A 24,126-nucleotide genomic window follows, 5' to 3' on the forward strand; every position below is an offset into this window, starting at 1 on the left:
AATTAGTGATATTGAGCATTTTTTCATGTGTCTATTCATCATTTGTATTTCTTCCTTGGAGAATTGCTTGTTTAGGTCTTTTGTCCATTTTTGGATTGGGTTATTTGTTTTTTTCTTATTATGTCATATGAGCTGGTTATATATTCTGGAGATCAAGCCTTTGTCGATTTCATCATTTGCAAAAATTTTCTCCCATTCTGTAGGTTGTCGTTTTGTTGTACTTATGGTTTCCTTTGCTGTGCAGAAGCTTGTAAGTTTTGTTAGGTCCCATTTGTTTATTCTTGCTTTTATTTCTATTGCTTGGGTAGACTGCCCTAGGAGAACATTTTTGAGTATGTGAGATAATGTTTTGCCTATGTTTTCTTCTAGGAGGTTTATTGTACCTTGTCTTATATCTAAGTCTTTGATCCATTTTGAGTTTATTTTTAAGTATGTTATAAGGGAGTGTTCTAGCTTCATTGATTTACATGCTGCTGTCCAGTTTTCCCAACACCATTTGCTGAAGAGACTGTCTTTATTCCATTGTATATTCCTGCCTCCTTTGTTAAAGATTAGTTGACTAAAAGTTTGTGGGTTCATTTCTGGGCTCTCTATTCTGTTCCATTAGTCCATATGTTTGTTTTTGTACCAATACCATGCTGTCTTGATTACTGTAGCTCTATAGTATTGTCTGAAGTCTGGGAGAGTTATTCCTCTAGCCTCTTTCTTTTTCTTCAGTAATGCTTTGGCAATTCTAGGTCTTTTGTGGTTCCATATAAATTTTATTATGATGTGTTCTAGTTCTGTGAAATATGTCCTGGGTAATTTGATAGGGATTGCATTAAATCTGTAGATTGCCTTGGTCAGTGTGACCATTTTAACAATATTGATTCTTCCAATCCAAGAGCATGGGATATCTTTCCATTTTTTAAAGTCTTCTTTAATTTAAGGAAATATTTTCTTTTCCATATCTTTAAGAGTAACATAGACCTCTATTTTTAAATAGAGCTCATTTCATGGTTCAGTTATATCATGTATCAAATCGTATCTTTAACCACCTTAAACTGTGCAGAGACACATTTAATATTACACAGGTCAGCTATAAGAAATCGAGAATTTATATTTACTAATGGAAATCTTTTATTTATAATCATGGAAATCTTTTCCCCAGACATTATTGCTAAACATTTTGTGGTATAGTTTTTTAAAAATAATCAAATAGAAAACAAGGCATTGCAAACATAAGGGGCTCCTTTATTAGAAAGGTTTTTAGGCAGTTTTCTTAAAAAAAAAAATTCCCAGAAGGGAGATAGCTGAAATGACCTGTAGAACATATGAATAAAAAAATGTTCTTAAGGAGTTCTAGGGAAAAAAAGTAAGGAACAGTTTACTCATGTGCATTAATTATTCTGTAGGTACGTTTTCTTTTTGAAAAATGATGACATTCAAGAAAATATTAGGATTTATTATATTCTTTTTTCTTTCTTACAATTCCCAAAGATTTTTCAATAGTACCTATCCTGATGTAGGTCACAATATTCTTAAAAATTCAACTTCAAATAGCATTATTGATTTTTTTTTTTTTTTACCATGTCCAAAGACAGGATTTTCTGCGGGTTTTCACAAGGTGAATTAAACCTATCACCCGATTTTAAAACATTTACAGGAAACAGTTTAAAGAAGTGAGAAAACTTTATTAAATAATACTGTACCTTAATAGAAATGTTATAGAGAAATGCCTCAAATGATGGAAATATTTGAGTAATATGCTATTTTGTTTAATTACTTTTTTATTTTTAATTTAAGACTTACGTGTTTCACTTTTAATTCTTACTGAAAAATCTTTTAGAAATGTATTCATAATATTTACTGCTGTGGGAAGTATAAAAGGTATATTAATCTCTTTGGCCACTGTGAATTTCCAGTGTCTGATATTGATCTTTCTGAATGTCACTAATCATTGTCTGGTCTGAGATTGGGATGAATGTATATAACTTCAGCACATAACCAAGCAATTTGTTATTTGAATATAATCAATTATGTAAATCCTTGATATAAACTTCCTTTCTCAAGATGTGCTTCTTTTTACTTTCTGTCAAAATAGAGTTCGAGTAATGGTTTGGGATTAGAATTGTTTAATCAGAAGCTTTAGATAGATGTTTATTCAAATAGGATTTTACCATAGTCTTGATGGGATTTTGGTGAGTGCAGGGCTAGAATGCAGAGGCCTGATCCATACACTGGCAGTGATTCACTCAACAGGGTGTACCTCATAGTTGGGGAGTGGGTAGGAGGAAGTAACCTGGATAGAGATGGGCCTTAAGTGAGGGTAGTCTGTTTAGCATCCAGGCAATATCATAACTTCTGGCTTAACTTTGGAAATAGGAGTTCAAACATGGCAGGACTGCTACAACCAGGAAAGCTAACCACATGGACAGTGGTTGATTGGTTCTGGAAGACTTTTGTATAATGGTGCTTGTGAGTGGAGGATTCAATATGGGGAATAAGGCTAGGAGATATTAGAGCCCAGAGGTATAAGCTGGATTACAATGATGTCCCTGTGCTAAAGGGGGACTGGGAAAGTAAACAAAATCGCGAGATGTAACTATACAGTAGAAAATCAAGGATCACAAGATGTAACTATACCTGGCAAAAGGAAATGGCATTAAACATCTCTTCTTCCTGCTCCTACTTATGGAAATACTGGGGAAAATGTACATTTTAAATGTAAACCAAGCTTGAAGGAAAGAAAATAAAAATTTCTGGCGCCAGAAATATGGAAGGAATATAAAATCAGATTTGCTAGGAAAAGATGAAGCCATGGAGCTCATAGGGGTTTCCCAACCAGACTGAGATTTGAAAGTTGAGACTAGAGTTGAATTCAGAGACAGGAGATGAGGCCCCAGTAAGATAGACACTGAGACAGTCCCTTGTATCAGTAGGAGTGTTAAAGGGCTGCCTCTTGTATGAAATGGGACTACAGAAACTCCACCCCCTGGGGCAGGCCTGGAGTAGGTTGAGTAAAGAAATCTTCAAGGAATTGGAAACTTAAGTTGGCACAAACAGGTGTGAGTTCTGAATTTATAGCACTCTCAGGGTGCGGAAATCCCTTGAGAAATCAACACCAATATTGCCACTAGAATTCATGAACCTCCCAGGTCTCTTGAAGAAACAGGAGTGGAACAGCTCTTAAAGGATCATCCCACAAAGCAGAGCACATGGGAATTTTTAAAAAATTAGAAAACAAAGCTTCATGAGGGAGAAAGAACAGCTGCAGTAACCGGGAGAATTTACAGTCTAAGAACTAGAGATTATAGAATGATCTGAGACCTAATAGGCACATTAAAAAAGGTTAAAGAGATAAAAAGAAAGAATAAAAACTATTATAAAAAATAAACAAGGTAGTATAGAAAAGTAAAAGTAATAGTTATAAAACACACATAAGTGACATGAAAACTCAAATGTTAAATAGCAGATTAGGCCCAGAAAGAGAAGATAAGTGAATTGGTAGCTATACTTAAAAAAAATCAATTAGAATATAGCACAGAATGATACAGGGATATAAAAAAATGATGAAGAGAGACGGAGGATAGATACGGAGACTGAGCATAGAAATTCCAGAAGCATAAAATTGAGACAATAGGAATGATGTTATATGACTGCACATTTTCTAGACCTGAAGCAAGACAGGAGTCTTCATTTGACAGAATATACTAACATCTGAGTGAAATAAATGAAGGCATATCCAAACCGAGTCTCCTCAAAAACAATAAAAAATTCTTAGAGGCTGTCAGAGAAAAAAAAAAAAAAACCCTAAAAGAAATGACAGTTAGACTGAAAGCAGTTTTCTCACTGAAAAGCTAGATTCAGGAAACAGTGGAATGCATTTTTAAATGTTGATGTGAAAAAGGAGTAGTGTATTTCTTTACCATTTGATTCTGGGCTCAGCAGTGTGACTGGCTGTAGCCAGTAGAATGAAGTAAAAATGACAATGTGCCAGTTTCAAACCTAGCCCTCCTCTGTGAGTTTCTTCTGTGCTGATGCTATCTCCCTGGGGAAGAACATGCCTGGGCCAACTTACTGGTCCCAGGAGGAGGAAGAGAGACATGAAGGGCAGAGCCACCCCAAACAGAATGTGGAGGAGATAAGCTGACCCACAGGTCCATGAAAATAAATCATTGTTTTTTAAGTTCTTGGGTTCTGGGGTGGATTATTGTGTAATTTTCCTATTACTGATGTAATAAATTAACACACACTTAGTGACTTAAAACAATACAAGTTCATTTTCACACACTGGACTTCCAAAATTTGTATTTTTGGAAGTCCAGTGTGTGAGACAGGGCTAAAATCTTAGTATTGGCAGGGCTATTCTTTCTGGAGGCTCTAGAGGAGAATTTGTTTCCTTGACTTTTTAGCTTCTGGAGGCTGCCCACATTCCTGGGCTCATAAACTTTTCCTTGTGTCACTCCAACCTTTTGTTCTATTGTCATATCTAACTCTATAGTCAACTCTCTTTCTATCTTCCTCTTATAGGAGCTGTTGTGATTACATTTATGGCTTATTTGAGTATTTCAGCATAATCTTTCCATCTTAAGAACCTTAACTTACATCTGCAAAGTCCTCTTTGCAGGTAACTTTCACAGGTTTGGGAATTAGGTTGTGGACACTTTGGGGAGCAGGCATGATTCAGCAGACCACAGTTGTTATACAGGGTTTTATTTTTGTTTATTTTTTCAGAGAATCAAAGTTTGAGAGACTAGACAGAGATCAATACCGAAAGAACTACTAAAGGATGTCGTTAATAGATAGCATTAGTATAGTGATTAAGCACAGGGATCTTTTAGACAGACTGCTTTGGTTCAAATAAGAGTTCTGCCACTTTCTATGTGCTCAGCCTTGAGCAAGTTACTTACTGCCCTGTGACCCCTGTGATTCAGTTTCCTCATGTGTGAAATGAGAATAATCATAGTAGTACTTACTTCTTTGGCTTCTTATGAGGATTAAATTAATTAACATTAGCAAAGTACTTCAAACATTTATAAGGCTCATAGTAAGTGCTATATAAATGTTTGTTAAATAATGAAATGAAAAGGAAATAACCCAGAATATAGGAGTGGGATAGATGAACCATTTCACACCCAACCTGGTAGCAAAATTTAAAATACCTGACAACAGCAAGTGCTGGAGATACTGTGGGGGGGAAGTGGGAACTCTCAGATGTAGGAGTAGTTGTGTAAATTGATACTACTTTTTAAAAGAATTTGGCAACATCTAATTAAATTATGAAAGATAAACCTATTCTACTCCACTTGAGTATATACCAGCAATTTTGGTATATACTCAAGCAACTCCCTAGCAAATTTGCACATGGAGACCCATGAGGAGGGTCACAGAATTTTATAATAGTATTCCTGAAAGGAATCCTGTCTGAGATCAGATTCCTCAGGTGCTGAGTATAAGGCAGCCATGAAGGTGTATACCGTTTATTGTAGGTACACTTTTCAGGAGAAACCTGTGAGGGAGTGAGGAAAGCAGGGGCAGGATGGAGAAATGCCAGCAAGGATGTGGTCTCAGATGAAGAAGTCTAGTTTTGGTCAGATCCATGAAGGGCTCTGAGATATAAATCATATTGAAGAGTATCTCCCTTGAGATAAGGGGTTTGTTTTGTACCCTGTACCTGGAGTATGTATATGGGGTGAGGTGGTGTCATTTCAAAGGCAGGGTAGCTCCTGTCAGCCAAGAGGGCTCTCTGTGTAAAGGGGCAGCTGTGAGCTGTCAGCAGTCAACACTTAGAGCCAGCAGCTGGGTGTGGATGCACTGTTCAGGGGAAAGGGATTTGGGTGGGACACTACACCTCCCCTAAAAAACGCAATACAACAAAATCTAATGTTCATCAATAGGACAATGGGTGAAAAATTATGGCATATACATACAGTGGAATTCTATATATAAGTTTAAATGAATGAATTAAATTTACGTATATTACATGGGTAAATCTTGAAAGCACAATTTTGAATGAAAAAAGCAAGTTGAAGAATAGTACATATAAGCTGTATCATTTATTTATATTAGTAATACACAAAAGAATATTTATGTGTTGCTGTGCTTGCACAACACATTGTAAAGATATTGTGGATTTCACTGACTTTGTTAGGATAGTAGTCACCATCCTTTCAGAATGGCAGAATAGTAGTGGGATTAGGAGGGATACAGATGAGCTTTCAGGTGTATCTGTAATGTTTTATTCAGTATGACCCATTGTTAATATTTTGTCAAGCCATGATTTGGGTAAGCTTAAAAATATTATTCTCTTCAAATTTCTTATATTTGATGTATTTTATATAAAAGAAATAAAGAAAAAAAAGTCAAAGGAAGAGGACCAGATTTCTAGACTGTACCAACCCAGAAGGTGATTGAGAGGGTATGACTGAGGTCCTTTTATACTCATAACTCTGATCCTGACACTCAGGTTGTCCACCAAGAAGACTGTGGGTGCCCAGAAGCTGTATTTGGGATTCTAATCATATCTTGGTTTTATAAACACTGAATCAGGAAGTAGAAATACCCAGACTTTAATCAGTGGATCAACTTCAGGGAGCTGAACAATAGAAAAAAGGGGAAAGGATAATAAGACAGCAGTGTATGATGGTATCTTGAATAGAAATGTTTAGCAAATACTCATTAAATCCTTAATATGTATCAGGCATTGTGGTAGGCTGGGAAGTCAGTAATGGATGACACTACTTCTGCCTTAAGGGAGCTGAGAGAGTCAAGTGGAAATCTTGTAAGAGAGGAGAGCTCAGACTTAGGAGCATCTTTCCACTAGAGGCTAACAAATTTGTGCCAAGAGTCTTTTGTTTGTGAATCAAAAATCTCCAGATGATTTCTGTGTAACCTGAGTCCTATGAGGTGTTCTGTGAAAAAGGGGCTTTATAGTCAAACATTTGAGGAAAGGCTATATGCCATATTCCGTTCTTGGAGATTCATAAGGCAATAACATAGGAAAATTACCAGGAAGCCTATAAAGAAACTGCATCTCCCTAAATTATTTGACACCAAAATGAATTTTTTTTGGAGGGGGAGGATAATGCCTATGACAGTCCTTTGGTGTTTGGTAGAATCCACTTTGATCCTATGTACTAACATTCTTATTTTCCTAACTCCTTTGAAAAATTTCTAAAAAGTTTATTTAAAAATATTAAATTAAACTTTCATCCCAGTGTTTCTATTTAAGTATTTTAAACTCTAATATTGTGCTTAAAATATTAACCAGAGATTTAATAGTTACTTGTTTCATTTTGTAGGGGAGAACTAATGCCAGGAAGTTTTCAGCAAGTTATTTTAGCTCTTCAAAATAACAGCAAGGCAGAGCATTTATGATAAGCATATAGACCATTTTACTTTCTGACATTTGATTTTATTGTACCTCCTTTAAATGTCTAGTATAACACTCAGTCTACAGTCTTTTGAACAAACATATCAATAGCCTTAAATCAGACTACCATGCTGAAATATATTACTGTGTCACAGCCGTTAGCAGCTATCCATTTAATTGCATCCTATAAAATGAACCAGGAGGTGTAAGTTTACAAACATAACATCTGAGGTGGTGGTAAGATTAGAGCTAAATAACATATGTAGTTTAAATTATCAGTATAAAGCCATGAAGGGCTGTAATTTTAATATACTGCTGACAAGGGGCATTTGAGGATTAATGTGCATTCCCAATAAATATTTTCAGTATTAGAGGACATAATATAGTTTCAGTTTTATATATAATGCTTGCATACATATTTTTTTTGCATCTTTTGCTGGAGCATGGGAATATTCAACTCATGTATTGTCTAAGTTTAAGAAAATAATGCTCACTCCTTAGGATAATTCTTGGCACAAAATGGTTGCTCCATGACTATTTACTATGTGGTTAATGGTGTTTTTTTTTTTTTTTTTATCTGATTACTCTAACCCAGAAATTACAATGAGATTAATTATATATAGGATATGAAACCAATTTCCATTTAGTGGAATGTATTGTTATTTATCTTTTAATTTGCACAATTGTCTGTCTTTAGTAAGTCTCTCAAGTTTCTCAAGTTAGTGAAAATTTTTCTTGTATGTGTGTGATCTTGGATCTGCTACTTATGAGCTGGGTGACTTTGGACAAATTATTTAACCTTTCAGTGTTTTTGTTTCCTTGTCTTTAAAATAGGGATTGTTGTGACTGTTAAGTTAACTTACTAGAGGGGAAGTGTTTAGAATAAATGAAATTGTATGGTGCATAAAAGTATATCATAGGTGTTAGCTGTTATTATTATTATTTTGAGTGTACACTAGAGAGACTGTAACTTACTAGCTATCTACTATTACTTCCACCAAAATCTACAGTCACAGTTAAGCATGATCAGATCTGTTAGCCTAGTTCATAAAAACAAATAGTCTAGGTTAGATATTATTCATAATTGCTTATTTGCTTATTCTTTTTAGAGGAAAATTTACATAAAGAAATTGTGTAAGTGTTTAAGTTCAGAGGAGACGGGAAGGCTATTGTTGGATAGGGAACACAGATGCTGAAAATTCTCCTATTCTTTGCTCTGCTTTAAAGTCTGTACCTTACTTTTTTAGTTACGGTCAAGAGTGCAAGAGCCCAGTAGCTTACCACCCATACTTTCCTCATCTATCTCCTTTTATATTTTAAGCTTGCTTCCATCTCTGTTTTATAGCCAATCCTTGTTTTTCTTTTAACTGCTACTGGCAGGTCGACCAGTAGGCAGAATCGACAAGCTCTGGGAAGCAGGTGTGGGTAGTGATATAGTCTAGGGCTGTATAAGTTGTATGTTGTAGGTGAGAGTGGAGCTGGGAGAAAAAGGTTGTTTCTTTTTCATCCTTCCATTTAAATCTCTGAACTTATCAAAAAGTTTTTTCGTGTATTTTATAGTCATCCTAAGTATATATAATTTTTTATATTTTCAAGGCTATACTCAAGTAAAAGGCAGAGAGATTATACAGAAACTCTTCCCACTAAACTTTAAAAGAAATTAATAAAGTGAGTCTATCACTCAAAAAAGTAGAGCAATGAGTAGAAATAGTGATGGCTATTTTTAAAAAGTTTAGAAAAACTGTATTAGGAAACGAGTTGCAATTTACAAAAATACAAAAAGAACCATAAAATATATTTCTTACATATAAAAGGGAATATATTCCTTAACTAAATGGAAAAAGGCAAGAAAAAACTACAAGTCAATTCCTGCAATAGTATGTATTTAAATATACTATGCATCAAATTGTGTCTATATAGTCATGAATATATACTAAAATATACTAGTATATTAACTTCAGGCCACTGTTTAAGACAGCATAAAAGTGTAAGGCAGAGCTTGGGATGAGAGTTAAAAGAAGTGAAAAGATAAAATGTTCCAATACTTATACTTTATTTCCAACTTCAATTCAAAACCCATGGCCACTAGAATAAGTCAGGAAATATATATATTACAAGTGGAAAATCAAGCTAGGATGTGGAGGACCTGGCCCTAAACTATAAAATAAAATATTAAGATATTTAGGTTCTTTAGCATTTTAATCAATATAAACTAAGTAGTTAGAGTGATATGTTACCAGTTTTGAGGACAGAGGATGGAGAAGTTACTGACTGTGCTAAATGTGTATCTGTGTGACACACACAATAATAGAGATATTTTGTAGTTAAGGGGGAGAATATACATTAGCAAGAATACGTCATAGAGAAATTCACATGGGAATAATTCTAAAAGTGTAATGCTGTTAGCACAAGTAATACTGACCTAGATTCTTATTTTACTCTTTATAACCAAGCAACTGACATGAGTACAAAGTCCCATTCAAGGTCATTGGAAACTTTGAACTTGGATTGCCTCCAGGAGGACATTGGATAACACAATAATTGTCCCTCTGAGTGCCAGAAGTTTAGTAAGATTCAAAGCTGGTAAATATTTTTTACAGAAACTCAACTTACTGTTTCCTACCATTGAGTGATTCCAAAATTTAATTTTTACAAATTAAAACACCGACTACAAAAAGGACATGGTACAGAGGCCGTAAGTATGCATTTGCTCTTTAAAACCCTTGAGAAGCTAATTTCCATGTCCAAGATAATGTTTCAAAGAGATTTCAACATGTTTTCTTAGGAAGGCAAGATTTCAAAGAGGAAAATTAGCAAAGCAAGGTAACTGTGATACTGCCATCTGGAGTTTTCAATTAGCATTTCTGACTAATACTTTAGCAAAATTACTCACAAATATTTCCAGAGTTGAGAAATAATCCTGTGGCACTTTCTGTTCATATTTTAAAGACACCAAGTTATCTAAAGTAATACAAAGAAGTTTGCAAATTTCAGCTTAAGGGAGTTGGAGTGTTCTGTTTTTATTATCGTGCTTAGTTGTTCCATGTTGCTTGTATGTAAAACAGCATACAGTATTTAGAAATTAAAGGAAATTGTGACCCAAAACTTGTATTCAGTGACTAAAGGATGATTAATATATATAATTGTGTAAAAATAGACATATTAGACCAAGAGATGATTTTAAACATATTACTGGATTTTAATCTTTAGAAATGAATATTAACAAAATGAAATGAGCTAAATGGGCAAAATGAAAAACCGTAGAAGCACAGATTGTACAACTGGAAAGAGCCTTAGAGATCAGTGTTTCCTATCACCTCATTTTACGGGAGAGAAATCTGAGGACCAGGGAAATGAAGTGACTTTCCTGGGGTCACATCGAAAGTCAACAGCAGAGCTGTGATGGTACTCAGATCTCCTAACGCCCTGGCTATGCTTATTCACCAAGAGTGCTTCAAAGAGTATTTACAACATTTAGTCACAGTTTATCTTTTGGTTAATTCCACATTTACTCCTATTTTTATAGCTGCAAAAATAGCTCAGAGTAATAGGATTTGCTCCAGCTCAAACAGATATTAAAAAATGTAACGCTTTCACTAGTCATATTTTTTCTGTGTAGTTCTTTATGTGTGTACATATATGTATGTGTGTGTGCATATGTAAGTATGCATGCACAACCTCTTATTCATCATTCCCAAATCTAAAAAAGCTCTGAAAATTAAAAGTTTTTTCATAAATTTGTGACAAACTTTGTGGGTGGCAAAATCTGGTGTGAACTGATGTGAGACTACTTATAGACTTCATATATACCAGTGAGTGTGACTTCTCATGCATTTCATTTCAGAAATAGTCATATGCTTGATTATAGGGTGCTATCCCAGACTCTGGGTATAATATGTAACACACACAGGTTTCATATAATTTATTACAGTTTCAAACCCTGAGTAATTCTGACTTCTGTCCCAAATGGTTTTGAATAAATGATTGTGGACTTTCAATTTGTCCATAATGTATTTTCGTTATATTAGTTTAGACAGTTTCGGCTTATAAGCAGGCAACTCAGAAAACCCTTTATTATATGATTCCCTTTGATTCAAAGTATATGAACCAAAGAGAACTAAATGATATAAGCAGAGTGCTATCTGAATGGGAATAAATATGTTAAAATAAGGTGCTTGGTTTCACCTATCTTATTTTGATCAGGAAGCCCAGGATAAATTTGGTGTTCAATTGAGGCAACTGACTCATCTCAAGTTTTGATAAAATTATTTGTGTCTTTTTCCTTTTCCTCCACCCCTCTGTAACCTGTATTTTATAGCTTTCTTTTATATGTTTCTTTATCAAAGCTTCATCGAATGTTAGCATATATGTGGGGAATGTATTAAAGATTTTCTACCCCAAGTCTCAGAGTAACTCTGTGTGCTATCATTTACTCAGTAGTGAAACTGAAGACTGATCAGTCAAATAATGTTTCCAGATTAGAGTTTAGAATGTATATACTGAGTAGGTTAGAGTTTAAATGGATTTGACCATACTTGACATGATGTATTCTTCTTTTATGTTATAACTCTTATATTTAACCAAAGTCTAGACAAGCTCAGTGTTCCGATGATCTGTGCTCAGCCTGAGCAACATTGACTGCAGAGCCCATGGTACTGGATCTCATCCCAGCTGGGATTGTAGCCTGACCAACGGCAGACAGAAAGGAAGGGGCAATCATTAGGGCAAACTCACTAGCAGGGCCAGCCCTTTCCTTGCTGGCAGGAAACTTCACCGATTGAAAATTTTGACCTGTCATACACTGTCAGGATAAACACGCATAACACACTAGGTGGGTAAGAGTTGACAACATCTTAGATTTTTCCATGTCCCTATGCAGGATCCTAAAATTTAATTTTATGGATAAAAGTCATGCTTTTTGGTGAGCATTGCTCCCATCATAATTTTCAATGTGTTATAGAGACATAAATTCAATGTCTAGGCAATCAAGTTAAATATAAGACATTTGCTGATTTCAGTGTATGCAGATCTCAGAGGAGGGTATTTGCTCCTTTTGTGAACAGTCCTTGTAATATGTTAGTTGCTTAAATTCTCTTCTTTAAAGGGACACGTGTGATGTAATCCAACATTGTCTCTTTGCCCGGATCAAACAGGAAGAGAATGGTAGGATCTAATGGAAAGATACTGGACCAGGAATCAGGTCCCTCCCAGATGCATTGTGTGACCTTAGAAAAGCCATCAGTCTCTCGGGGCCCAGTTTCCTCTTCTGTAAAAGGAGAGGATTGTACCCTGGTCAGCTCTAAAATGTTATGATTCTATAAGAAGTGAGCATCAATAGGGTCATAGTCTCTTTTGGATCTTTACCCTGAGAAGCCCCCTTACATAGCAATTTTCAAGTATCGGATGACTTTTTCTTTGCCTGAGGAGAAATTTTTAAGCATGAGACTCTGAAATGTCTGGAGGGGAAGGAAGGGCCTGCTGATGAGCCCAGTTCAAGAGTTCCTGAGTGCACACATTGTAGTCTTGTGACTGCTGAATGACCTCGGGGAGGAACATGTTACAGCAGTCAAGCTTGTGACTCTGCTTGACTGACTGACCTGCTAGCTGACCGGATTCTGCATCTCGGCAGAGTCTGTGAAAGTAGCTATACTGAGTGTGAGAGCTAGAGAGGAGCAGGCAGTGTTGGCACTGCCTCCTTTGTGGCAGAGCCAACTCTGGTCTAGGGAAAATGGGAATGAGGAACTGGTAAGTAAGGAATCAGATAAAAGAAGAATTTATGAAAAGACAATAAGCTTTGTATAAGCGATGGGTAGAAAAATTAACTACAAACAATTATAAAAAAGAGTAAATCCTTTTATAGATTTCATCAGATGTGATTGATATCCATTGAGTAATGATTAGAGCTGGACTGATTTATTTATTTACTATAATAACACTTAATGTTTACCAAGTGCTATTGACAGTCACTCTGGAAAATGCCTTGTATTCATTAGGCCTTCTAATCATCATTATAACTATACGAAATAGGAACTATTATTTTCACTTTACAGATAAGGAGACTGAGGTTTAGGGGATTCAAATAATGCCAATGTCACACAATTAATAAGTTGGGGGATCTGAGATTTGAACCCAGGTAACATACTCCTGTTATACTGCCTTCTTCATCCTTGTTTTTAGAGTATTAGTGGTAATCTGTGGAGTCTATTCCTTACTCTTCTCTTCTCTTTTTCTCATTCTCTCTGTTTCTTTCTCCCTTTCCCGTTCCTTAATAGCATCACCACACAGAGGATTGACTGTGTTGTTGTAGGGTGGCAACTTCTCACATTTATTGGAGAAGATAATTACAGCAAATCTTTTTTTCCTGGACACTATTAATTATTATTTCTGGTTATTCCTCTGGAAAATGTAAACTTGAGATGCCAAAAAATTACTGAAGTCAATTGATAGAAAGTTCATGCTCCATAAACTAACCTGTTCTGCAGCCTATTTTTCGTCATTATTATCCAAAAGATTTTAAGAGCTACATACCAAGGTTAGCTGTTATCACAATAATTAGAATATTGTTAACTCATGCTCCTCAGAAACAAAATTGAGATTTATGCTGTCATTTATATAAATAAGAAGATATGATGAGTTATTTTTTCTATTTATCAGGAGAGAAAGAAAAAACAAAGCCATAAAAGCGTTATTTACTTCCAGTTTCAGAGGCCCTACACTCTGTTGGCTTTCAAGATAAGGTAGTTCTACCTTGAGCTTCCATCTTGCTTAGAGAGAGAATATCCTCCTGAGATAAATCCTAGAAATTCCCTGGCTTCATAATTGTGTTTGGGTTAGTTCCAGGCATCCCCACTAATGATGAAGGTTACTGCCCCTTTCTGGAGTCTGTTAAATCAGGGGCAGCTGAACCAGGTAGCTGTGATCATAGCTAATGAGACGAGATCCACTTCCACAATCTTGTCCATGGTGATAGACTGCAGCTATACCTCTTGTAGGCTTCATTGCCACTGATACTGGTTTTGATCTTTCCTAAGACATTCTGATTCTGCAGGGTACTGAGAAAATTCCCACCTTTCCCCTGCTTTCTCCCTGCCTCCACAACCCCTTAGATTCATCTACAGCACCACTTCTTTGGTGTACAAGCCTGATCCAGGAGGGCAGGGCTCAGCAGTCTGCCCTTAGATCCATCACAAACCCATAACCATTGTTCCCATCTGACTCTCATCAGCCAGCTTATTGGGCTGAGCTTTATTCCACCTCCAAAGTAACTTTATTTTAGTGATCTGTTGCCTTTTCCTGGCTTTGGGTCTTGGTTGAAGCCATGTTAGTCTGTTACAACCTACTTCAGTAATTTTGAATCTTAGGGAAGGGAATTGAGCATTAAACATTTCTTCCCAGAGTGCCCTGTTCTCAGGCCCTTATTCCTCTAGTGTCCATGTCAGTATTTCAGGGATGGAAGAAGCTTCTGGATCCTAGATCATGCACAGGCAGGAACCAAGACCCATACCTCACACAAATCTCCCTATACACTTTCCTTCATCCTTTCCTTCATTTCTAACCCAGATTGGTTGTGGCTCTAGTTCAATGCCAGGCCTCTTCTCCAGGCTTATAGGCCCTCCTCCAGGCTGCACCAGATGAGTGGCCTACTTGCTATAGTGTTCCCACGTTCTTCCATTCCTTTCTGGGCTTTGTTACAGCAAACCCCTTTCTACCAAGATTTTAGGATAGAGAAGTTCAGAGTATGGATTAGTTCACTTGTCCTCCAATTCCCTTGTCTTGCCTTCCTGTGCTATGACTGTTGGAAAACTAAATATTCAGTTTTCCTAGTCATCTGGTCAGCAGTGGCCATGAGATACGGTTCTGGCCAAAAAAGATGCAGCAGAAGCTTGGAAGGATTTCCTTTCTTGAGTTAAAAAAACAAGGCCAAAAGAGAAGTTTTTTGACTTCTTCACTTTCAACACTGTCTGGAATATGGGCATACTGCAGTTTCTTAAGATCATTAGGGAGAGAGATAGAGAGATAAACAGACAGACAGACAGGGAGAAAGAAAAGAAAAGAGAGAGAGCTACATATTAAGGATGTGAAAGCAGAAAAGATAAAAGGATTCTAGATACTTGATGACATAGGTAGGTACATCAGTCCTCAGCTTTCCACTTTAAGTCTTCTTGTTATAAGAGAAATAAACCATTTAAACCACTGCAATGGTATTTTCTGTTACATGCAGCCATATGCTTTCCTGATCAATATAATGGGGAAGTCAGGATAAATGTGTCTGCTTGATTGTTTCCATTCACTCTGTTGTTCATCTCCCTTTGAATATATCATAGGACTCTTAGCTCAGTGTTTTATTCTCTCCTGTGGTGATAATTTGAATTATTGTGCAGCAGATTTCACTGTCTTCCTATGCCAATGGGGGCAGAGTATACTTTTCTTAACTTTGGAATATTGGTGGACATGACATGGGCAGAAGCTTAAAATACTCTGTGTAGTGACTGGTCTCTTGCCTTCTGCTGATCCACTGTGAGAAGAACATGGCATGGCTAGCTGCTGTGTCATTAGCCTGGGCCCCAGAATGAGTAGACAGGAGCAAACTTGAATGAACCTACAACCTGGAGCACAGCCCAGCAGGACCTCAGCCTGAAGGACAGTCACCTAACTAAGCCCAGGCTAGATCAGCTGAACCACAGTTGACTTACAGGCTCCAAGAAGATGAGAGTGAGTTATTCTTGTTGGAAGCCACTGAGATTTGATGTGGTTTGTTATTCAGCACTAATGTAGCCATAGATGACTAAGACATAATGACTTAAGAAATATTCTGAATGCTCTTCTTTTGGCTTAGTGAAACTGAAGGTATCAGTCAGTCAATCCAGGTTCTTGGTATATAAGTAGGAATTTAAGTAATTTCGACAAAGTTGCACTCCCTCAGGTATGCTTGGCTTCAATATTCTGATTTGCTAGGAACTAAAAATTTATATTTTGGAAGCTAATAGCTAACCATTGATTCTGTCTCCTCTTTTCGTTTCTGCTAAATAATTCTAATCTACCCCTAAGGCAAAGAGATGCCTTTGGCCAATCAAGGAGAAGGTCAGATAAAATGAAATGTGAAATAAAGAAACACATAAATATATTTCAGAAAAAATGTAAGTTACAACTTCTATTATTACTGGTCTTTGCTTTCTTCTGCTTTTTAACTCTTCTGTGGCACTACTAGAAGTCTCTTAGTAAGCAAACTTTGGTGTGCAAGCCAAATCTGGCCATCTGATTTCGTATGGCTGTGAGCTAAGAATGGTTTTTACAGATGAATACTTGTAATTGCTTTGATGATAGGTGACTCTAATTTTAACCTCCAATTCAGTGAATTATTATACTCCTAAAATATAATTTCAGTCTTCTCATTAATAGATCTGTATTTGAAAAAAAGTACTTAAAATATACTTTGAATTTTGCCAATAAAAAAATTTTGTGGGGATAATATTTTCTGTTTTATTATATAAGTATCCACATGTTATCCTTGATTTTTGCTTCTTGTCTCAAAAAGGCTAAAATATTTACTACCTGGCCCTTTCCAGAAAATGTTTGCTGACCTCTGTCCTAAGGTCTTAGGCTTCCTATTGCCCCTAAGAGATATCTCTGTTCTGCATGTCCTGAAGAGGTAAACTCCAAGGTGAGGAGAGGCTAACTCCTCTCCTCTGTCATTGACAAAAGACAGTCTCTGTTCCTAGGAAATTTTAGAGAAAAATCAATGCCAGACAGTTTTCATAAATCTCTGTGTGCTTTTTACTATTCTTATAAAAGCTTTCTTCCAGAGAACCTAAACAGGTCTGTACAGATGTTCACTGGGCTGGTGCTTATACTGTTTTGCTAAGGAAGTTAATGTGTGCCTAGCCAAATCATGGTGAGAAATAAACTCCAATTGCTGAGTTATGCATGGTTCAGATCACTTACATAGAGTAATTTAAAGAGCACCTGAAATAATATACAATTGGAATTAAACTCTTTGACTTAATATTTCTCGTCATCACACCATATAACTTCAGGTAATCTCTTTTGGGGCTGTAAGTTTTTTCCTAATCACGGTTAGTATTTTATCACTTCAGTTAGCTGTAGTAATTACTAGGTGTGCTCTGCTTTAATTTTTCCTTAATTACCCATATTTCCTCTTCGTACTCCAAATAGTAAAATGTGTTTTGTTTCCATTTTCACAACATATGTCAATCTATTTAAATGTACCTTGGCCTTCATTGTAAAGAAAGGAAAGTTTTTTTGTTTATGCTTTTGGAAGTATCATTACAGTTATTTCCACAGTCGATACTATATAGATTGGTTGTGCTGATTTGGTGTATGCGTGCATAATCATGGGATTACTTTACTTTCAAGTTTTAAAGTTTTTTAGTTAATAAATGTTTTTTAAAGTTGCATTTATTTTTCTGCTAGGATCTTCAAAAATCGCTTGGGATCTATATTTTATTTTTGCTTTTTATTATTTTAACTTCTTAGCATTTGTTTGATAATAATAATACTTACTGTAATAACATTGCCGTCACTTCAGATCTACCCGCTGCTCAGAAGTAGGCTGGGAAGTCTACCAACCATGCAGAGAAGTCTCTGTTAGAAGAGAGAGTCAGAGGGTGAAGTTGATAAGCCTGCCCTGACATTTCTCATGAGCTCCTCAAGGGTTCTGTGCTCTCAATCTAGAGACTGCTGTTTTGATCCAAAGGGGAAAATTAGTTTAACCACTGCATTTACATTTTTATGATTGTGTTTTTAAAGCCTATTACCTTAATAATACTTCCCAAATGCCCACTATTTTTCAGAGCCAGCACTCCATGCTTATCTTTTGTAATCAAATTTTCTTTTAGATTCTTGTCATTTTTCATGGACTTCTGAGGTTTTCTGTATTGGGGGGAGATTATGCATATAAGGAGCTGAGCACAGAGCTTGACACCTAACTAGTGCACAGTAAATGGTAGCTGTTATTATAATTTGATTTTATTTGGCTTAAAATCCCTGTGCATTTTTACAAAAATTCATAGAGATTATTTCTACATTGAAATTCAGAAGTCTGATTATAAGACTAGAGATTTGTGGTTGGTAAAATTCTGTATTTCTCAAGACCTCTAACTGGGGAATGTACCAGTATCACTCTAAGCATGAAAGAAAATTGTTCTGGTCACTGTTAAATAAACCCTTGTAAAGATATTCTTGCCTGTATCTGTTCTATAATAAAAATAGGTTATCTTTAAAAAGCTACTTGTTTATAGAGTACCAGTTTCTTGGTCCCAGTGGGTAGCTGCAGTGTAACTGTGTATTTATGCTGCGTGGATAAGTATTAATTTTTAGGTATCTCTGTGGTGTTCCTGAAGGCTGCATAGAAGGGCCCAGAAGGAGGCTCATGCTTTTTCTGGATGAGAGAAACTTTTCCCAAATATTTGCCTACTATTGTGAAGTCAGCACTGGAATTCCAGCTTTCCTGGATATCAGTTTACTTCTGTAATTATCAGTTCACATGTCCTTTCATCAGTACTCTGGACTGTAATTACAAGTTAAAAAAATCACACTTAAATTAAATTGTGATTTAAAAAAAACTATTCTAATTAATAAAAATATTCTGCTAATGAAATTACAAAATCAAATAATTAGTCTCAAGGAGTGTAAAGACTTTGGTGATTTATGATATCAGAACACCTTAGCAGATCAAACCCAAAGAATACTTGCTAAATTCATCTGTTTTGGTAAATAGTTAACTCTCCTACTTGTCTTTTTTAAAACATTGAAGTATAATTGATATGTAATATCATATTAGTTTCAGGTGTACAACATAGTGATTTAATATTTTATAGATTATAGCCCATTTAAAGTTAATACAATATAATGGCCATATTTCCCATCTCTGTACAATATAGCCTTGTTACTTATTTATTTTATACATAGTAGTTATTATCTCTTAATTCCCACTCCCATTTTACCTCATCCCCCTTCTCTCTTTTCACTGGTAACCATTAGTTTGTTCTCTATATCTGTGAGTATGTTTCTGTGTTGTTATATTCATTTGTTAGATTCCACATATAAGTGATAACACGGAGTATTTGTCTTTGTCTGACTTATTTCACTGAGCATAATACCCTCTAGATCCATCCATCTTGTTGCAAATGGCAGAATGTCATTCTTTTTATGGCTGAGTAATATTCCTGTGTGTGTGTGTGTGTGTGTGTGTGTACCACATCTTCTTTGTCCATTCATCTGTTGATAGACATTTAGATTGCTTCCATATCTTGGCTATTGTAAATAATGCTGCTGTGAACACAGGGGTGCATGTATCTTTTCAAATTAGTGTTTTCATTTTCTTTGAATATATACCTAGGAGTGGAATTGCTGGATCATGTGGTAGTTCTGTTTTTAGTTTTTTGAGGACCCTCCACACTGTTTTCCATAGTGGCTGCATCAACTTACATTCCCACCAACAGTGTACTGGGGTTATCTTTTCTCCACATCCTAGCCAGCATTTCTTATTTATAGACATTTTGATGATAGTCATTTGACGGATGTGAGGTGATGTCTCATTGTTTTGTTTTGACTTTAATTTCTCTGATGATTTGTGATGCTGAGCATCTTTTCATGTGCCCATTGACCATATTACAAGTGATGTGTGGTTGGGTGTGAGTCCAGGGGATACCTAGCATTCAGTCTGGCAGTCTTCAGCAAGGTCATTTCCAACAAGGTTAGTCTTGTCTTAGTCCACAAAAAGCAATTTGTTTACCAATCAGAACAATTTACATAATGATAAAAAAATAACAAATGGCCATAAACACCATCAGGACAACTTTATTTGAAACTCCCTTTGAGATAAAATTCTCATTAGCCCAGCAAATGGTCCTCTAGTTATTAACTGTTTCAAGGCAACTAATATATGTGTGGCTTAGCACCCACTTTTGCCACATTACTGAATGCAAATTAGCTCAAATCCCATGAATTTCATGAATTTCTCAAGCCATGTTGCCTGTGAGAAGCCATTTTGTCCACTGGAGCAAACACCGGCCATTTTTTTTATTCATTTAACAAATATTTATTTGAAATTTTCTGTGTCAGGCACTGTGATAGAGGTTAGGAAGATAGCAATAAATAAGTCAGACAAAAATTCCTGCCCTCACGGAGCTTACAGTCTAAATGGGGAGAAAGCCAACACTGTGATAAGTGCTATGATTGGAGAAGTACAGGTTATCAAATGACTACATTTGTAATTTAAAAAGATGGATCTGCTCTGGCTGATGACCAGATCCAAGTGTTGGGTGGTTGAAGCAGTGGCCAGCTGGCTCTTATGGGCATTTATTTTTCTCAGAATTTTGATTCTAAGTGTGGATGGTGATAGTGTGTTCAAGACTTCAGTAAAAAAGAGGAAGTGACTGGAAAGTGGTAGATCTTAGGAACCAGGAGAGGTAGCAGAAAGCCAACAGCCTCAAAGGAGCAGAAAAGTTCTCCAGGACACTGACCCCATCTCCCAACTCAGCTTGAGATGGTGTAGGGAAAGCACTGTTCTCTCCAGCAGGCCAGGAGATAGAAGGAGTGTTTAGTGATGAGACTGGTGAAATTTGTTAACCATTGAAAGGAGTTCTAGGGGTAATGGAGGTCTAAGGGCACCCATGAAAGGTGTGGGAGGAAAAGAGCAGTGGAAAGTTGGGTCACTGGAGAGGAAGCAAAGAGTGTTTTGGTCTTAAATGTTGTAGAACAGACAAATGATTAGAAAGGCTTGTGTCTTGAAGGGGACCTAAAGTTTGTGGGAATGTGAGGCACAGGGACACTCAGATTCCTCTGGAATCATGGGGTGGGGTGCAAGTGTCAGTTGAATTGCACTTTCAAGGGACATCTGGTCTTATTTTGGAGACTCTCACTTCTTTAAAGGGTCAACCAGGGCCTGGATGGATTGTGTAGGCATAGATGAGCAGATATCAGTCTTGTTCATCTGGCCTCAGTGACTTGGAGGCAGTGAGAGTCCTACATGATATTGTGCAGGGTGGGAATGAGAGCGTACCAAATCATGTCTAAATCTTGCTGACGTGGTAAAGTTCAATCTGAAAAGACTACTGTTACTCATGTTTTTCTTATTTGTGCCTGTCTCCAAAATGGAATTTAGAAGAATCTAAAAGGTTCCTCCAAAATTATGATCTATAAAATAATTAAGGGTGTAGGGGAGTCTGTAAAGCAAGCACTGGGGAAGAGGAAGAGATGGTTAAAAGCTGTGACGGGAAAGACACAACACTGGCAAAAGCAGCATAAAATTAAAGTAGGAACAAGCAAATTGCAGTCTACCTGTATCAGTCATTCTCTGCAAAAAAGTTCTCTTTGTAAAATTCAAATTGATACAAAGCTCTGGAGGAAGTGGAGGGTTAGGGCAGATCTGTTGATTTCCAAAGCTTGCACTTCCCTCCTGACACTACCTTTCAGGTTCACGTACCATGTGTTGCAATCTCTTTAAAATGTCCCCAGAAGTGCTGTTGGCAAACGTAGAATCTCTCAGGATTGGTCAGCCTCTGTACCCTGAGTTGGGTTTTTAATGTTTTCATCCTTTCTTCCCCAGGCTTTTGTGAAGGGGAAACTATATATCCCATGATACTCAATTGTAGTGCTAATATTAAGCATCTTGAAGTTAATAAAACTATGCCCTCTCCTTTCTTTCCCCTCTCCCCACTCAAGACATGGCTGCAACCTTCATCCAGCAGCTTTGGGTGTGACAAGCTACAGAGAAGTGACTTGAGATCCTGGATGGATGGTTGCTTAAGGATTGTGTATACTAACCAGTCAGCACATACTTACTTTCCAGTCATAGTGTTAATAACAATAACTACTACTAATAATAACAACTCTTTCTACATGTTTCATGTGCAAGACACTGTTCTAAGCCTTGCACATGTTAACTACAATGTAAGGTCTGCGAGGACAGAGATTCTGCCTGTTTTATTCACTGTGAATGGTATCTGGTTCACAGAAGGCAATCAATAAATATTTTTGAGTGAAATTATTTATTACATCATCACTACAATCATCTTAGATAGATACTGTTATTGTTTCCATTTTACAGATGAGAAAACTAAGGCACAAAGTGGTTAAGCTTGTACAGCTAGAAAGTGGCAGAGCCAAGTTTTGAACCATGCAGAAATGTGAAAGCAGTTTACTACTTTGCAAAAATGTGAAAACAGTTTATATAATATTCACAAAAGAAAATTAGACTGTATGCAAAATGAAATGCAGCAAAATGAAATGCACTTGGATAACCTCACTTTTGGATAACCAAGCATTGAGCAAACTATATTGAGTTACCATATTTTTGCCTCATGCTGAGGTAAACTTAATAGCTTTAGTTGTTGTTTTTTGAAGTAACTTGTATTTTCTGTGATAACATTTTATGAATTGTGAGCTGTTTTTCAGCCCTTAAGAATATACCCCATATTGTTAATCCAGATGGCATTTCTTGAGACTGCCAAAATACACAAATAACAAAAAAATACTAACATCTCATTTTTAAGGGAAAAAGTATCTATCCCCTTCTGAAAACTCAATAATTCAAGTTCTGGAAGCCTAAAAATGCAAATCACCAGTAAGGTCATCAGAAAGACATGCCCCATTTTAAAGTATCATATTTCATAACACACACCTGATTTCCAAAATGCAGAGAATGAGTATTTCTATGCTTTTCCAAATTTAGAAGGCTCTAAAGACTGCATCACAGCAGATGTTATAAGTAACGTTGAAAAGATGAAGTAATTAAATGGCCCTTCTTTTTTTTTTAAACATTTTTTATTGAGTTATAGTCGTTTTACAATGTTGTGTCAAATTCCAGTGTAGAGCACAATTTAAATGGCCCTTCTTTTTAGCTGAAATTAAAGATGAATTTAGTATGTTCTTAGAAAGATGAAAGAATACCTGAAAACTCAGTTCTGGCATCTCATGGAACAGTGCATCTTTCAGGTCACTCTTGTCGTCAGATTTCTTTGTAGCAACTCAAAGGAATTTGTAAAGTGAATTAAACAAATACGGAAACACTCAAGAACAATCTTTGTTTTAAACTCTAGGATACAGAGATGAGTGGTACTCTGTCTGTCCTTCAAGTAACTCACAATTTAGAGGGGAAAGCAGAAAGGAAAAGTGAACAGAAATGTGAAAACCAGACCATAATAAAAGACAATGCAGGTGCTATGGCTGTGGAATGCACAGGGTGTGCAGAAGCACCCTGAAGGACTGGCTGATTTAGTGGGGGACATGTGTATAGGTTTCCTGGTGGAGATGTCATCTGAACTGAGTTTTGAAAGGCAAATCCAGGTATTTCTGAGATGGAACACTTAGTAAAAGTCCAAGGGGAGAGGGAGGAATGTGCCGGCAGGAAACTGCCAGTACCTAAGTATACTGGAGCAAAGTCTGAGTAAAGAATGAGCCTGGAGAAGTCATCAAGAACCACATCAGGAAGAACCTTGCCCGAAAGCAAGGAGACTGAATTTTTTCATAGGAGTAATTGAGAAATTATGAAGGGTGATAAGCAGGGGGAGGGCACATTAGTTAAATTTGCATTTGTGGAAGGATAGTTTATTGAGTACTTGGTGGGATAATATGAGACACTAGCTGATGTTTTATTTTCTCCTTGCATTTCCCCTTTTTCTACTGTTTGCCTGCCTCAGCCTTCCAATTTCAGACTGCTGTTGCTGTCCTCATTGCCTTATGGTTGTAGCAAGAAATAAAGTACCAAAAGTCTAAGAAACCCTGTCTCTGAAACCTAAACCTTTTCCTGG

The sequence above is a fragment of the Camelus dromedarius genome, chromosome 7 (genome assembly GCF_036321535.1).
Source record: "Camelus dromedarius isolate mCamDro1 chromosome 7, mCamDro1.pat, whole genome shotgun sequence".
Taxonomy (NCBI): Eukaryota; Metazoa; Chordata; class Mammalia; order Artiodactyla; family Camelidae; genus Camelus; species Camelus dromedarius.